This window comes from Herpailurus yagouaroundi, unplaced genomic scaffold, assembly GCF_014898765.1.
Source record: "Herpailurus yagouaroundi ecotype Mexico unplaced genomic scaffold, PumYag 166, whole genome shotgun sequence".
Classification (NCBI taxonomy): domain Eukaryota; kingdom Metazoa; phylum Chordata; class Mammalia; order Carnivora; family Felidae; genus Herpailurus; species Herpailurus yagouaroundi.
The window spans coordinates 14,513,712-14,517,105 of record NW_024412407.1 but is presented as its reverse complement, the minus strand read 5'-3'; positions in this window follow the sequence as shown (position 1 = coordinate 14,517,105).

The following is a 3,394-nucleotide window of genomic DNA, read 5'->3' as shown; positions in this document are numbered from 1 at the left end:
GGGGAGAGCCCAATGTGGGGCTCGAACTCACCAACCATGAGACTGTGACCTGAACCAAAACCAAGTGTCAGTTGCTCAACTGACTGAGCCACCCTGGTGTTCCTAAATCTTCATATTTCTGTGGTATTGGTGTTTAATTCTCTTTTCTTTCTGATTTTATTTGCGTCTTCTCTTCTTTTTTTTCAGTTTTAAAAATTTTTTGATGAGTCTGGCTAAAGGTTTGTGAATTTTGTTGATATTTTTGAAAAGTAACCCCTGGTTTCATTGATCTGTTTTTTGTTTTAGTTTCTACTTCCTTTATTTCTGCTGTAATTTTTATTTCCTTCCTTCTGCTGACTTTGGTTTTATTTGTTCTTTATTTTTTTTTTTTTTTTTTTTTTTAGCTCCTTTAGGTTGTTGTTTGTTTAAGATTTTTCTTGCTTTCTGAGGTAGGCCTATATTATTATAGACTTGTCTCATAGAACAGCTTTTGCTGTATCTCAAAGATACTGGACTGTTGTGTTTTCATTTTAATTGTCTCCATGTATTTTTTTACTTCTTTGATTTCCTGGTTGACCCATTGTTTAGTAGTATGCTATTTAACCTCCATGAATTTGTATTCTTCCAGTGTTTTTCTTGTGTTTGATTCTGGTTTCATAGTGTTGTGGTCAGAAAAGATGCATGGAATGACTTCATTTTTTTTTTTTTTTTATTTGTTGAGACTTCTCTGTGGCCTAATATGTGATCTCTTCTGGAGAATATTCTAAGTGCACTTGGAAAGAATCTGCGTTCTGCTGTTTTGGGAGGGAATGTTCTGAATACATCTGTTAGATCCATCTGGTTCAGTGTGTCATTCAAAGCCACTGTTTCCTTGTTGATTTTATGTTTGGATGATCTGTCCATTGATGTAAGTGCGGTGTTAAAAGTCCCCTACTGTTATTATATTATGATCAGTTATTTCCTTTATGTTTGTTACTGCTTTATGTATTTGGGTGCTTCCACATTGGGTGGTAAATATTTACGGTTGTTATACTGTCTTCATGAATTGTTCTCTTTTTGATTATATAGTGTCCTTCTTTGTGTATTGTCTTATTACAATCTTTTTTTAAAATCTTTTTTTTCTGATGTAAGTACTGCTAACCCATCACGTCCATTTGGATGATAAATCCTTCTCTATCCCTTCACTTTCAATCTACGTGTGTCTTTAGTCTGAAATGAGTCTCTTGTAGGCAATATATAAATGGGTCTTGCTTTTTAAATCATTTTGTCATCCTATGTCTGATTGGAGTGTTTAATGTATTACATTCAAAGTAATTATTGATAGGTATGTACTTATTGCCATTTTGTTACTTGTTTTATGGTTGTTTTTATAGTTCTTTTCTGTTCCTTTCTTGATCTCTTGTCTCAGAGTTTGCTGGCTTTTTTTAGTGATCTCCTTGGGTTCCTTTTGCTTTAGTTTTTGCTTTAGTAGTATCTACTTCTGGTTTCCTATTTGTGTTACTATTAGATTTCTATATAACATATTCTTTATGTAGCAGTCTATATTAAGTTGATGGTCACTTAAGTTTGAACCCATTCTTTACTCCTTTCCCCCTCACATTTTAGGTACATGGTGTCTTATTTTACATCCTTTTGTGAGTCCCTTGATTGGTTTTTATAGATACACTTAATTTTACTATTGTGTTTTCTAATTTTCTTAGTTCTGCTCACGGTCTTCCCACTGAAAGAATCTCCTTGAACATTTCTCATAGGGCTGGTTTAGTGGTCATGAATTCCTTTAACTTTTGTTTTTCTGGGAAACTCTTTTTATCATTCCCTCTATTCTGGATGATAGCCTTGCTGGATACAGTATTCTTGACTGAAGGTTTTTCCCTTCGGCACTTTGAATATGTCATGCATGCTACTTCCTTCAGCCTGTGGAGTTTCTGCTGAAAATAGTTGATAACATTATGGGATTTTACTTGTATGCAACTGTTTTATTTTTTCTTGCTTTAAAAATTCTATGTCACTACTTTTTTTGTCATTTTAATTACTGTGTGTCTTGGTGTGGACCTCCTTGGGTTGACTTTGTTGTGGACTCTCTGTGCCTTCTGGATCTGGATTTGTTTTCTTCAAATTCAGGAAGTTTTCAGCTATCATTTCTTCAAATAAATTCTCTGGCCTCTTTTTTCCCTCTTTTCTTCCTGGTATCTTTGTAATGAAGATGTTATACTTGACAGTGTTGCTAAGTTCCCTAAGTCTATTTTAATTTTTATTGCTTTTTCCTCTCTTCTGTTCAGCTTGATTGCTGTCCATTACTCTATCCTCCAGGTTGCTGATCTGTTCTTCTGTTTTCTCTAATCTACTATTTATTCCCTTTGTGTATTTTTAAGTTTTAGTTACTGACTCTTCATCTCTGATTGGTTCTTTATGTTTTGTATCTCTTTGTTAAGGGTCTCACTGAGGTCCTCCACTCTTTTTTTGAAGCCCAGTGAGTATCTTTATAACTATTACTTTAAATTCTCTTTCAGGTATATTATCTGTTTCACTTAGCTCTCTTGTGATTTTGTCCTGTTCTTTCATTTGGGACATACTCCTCTGTTTTCTCATTTTGTCTGATTCCTTGTGTCTGTTTCTCTGTATTAGAAAGCTCCATCTTCTGCTCTTAAAAGTAGTAGCCTTATGAAGAAGAGGTCCTATACTGCCCTGAAGTGCAGCGTCCCCTGTTGAGCAGAATCCGGTGCTTCAGGGGTATCGTGTGTGCGCACACGCGCATGCGTACTCTGCTGTTGTCACTGAGCCAATGTTTCCTTCAGTCCAATCATTTGCAATGGCTCCCTTTGCCTGTTGTGGACAGACTTAGATCCCTCTGTTGTTATTGGTGTTATTGGGCCTGTCTGGGGCTGCCTTGGACTTGAGTTGTGTCAGACTAGGCTTTTGCCAGAGATGCAGTAGGACTGAACTGCAGGTGCTTTTCCTGTCTTGTTCCCTGAGAAGCTTTTGTTGGTGGTCAGGGCTTGCTGTCAGGCAAGATGCCTGCCCCAGCCTACTTCTGGAGCCACAGTCTGACTGGTGTGTGTAGTTACCTTTCCCCTCCCTGGAACAGGAGTCACTTTTGAGTGGTCTTGGACCCTGCCAGGGCTGTTTGCACACTGCCAGGCTGTGGCACCACTTTGATGGATCTGACCAAAGGTGTATTGGAGGGGGCAGTTCCATGGGAGAATTCAGAGGCAGGTATGCTGTTAGAAAGTTAGGTAGCTAGTGGTGGCACTGTGCTGGTCCCTACAGCTGTCCTAGGGTCTAGGCTGCAGGGTGGGGGAGAGGAATGGTACCTGCCAGATATATTGTTCCCAGAGAAATCTTCCAATGATCCCTACCCCTCCAGCACATACTCTGAGATTAGTAAACAAATCTCCCCAGGCATTTTTTTTTCAAA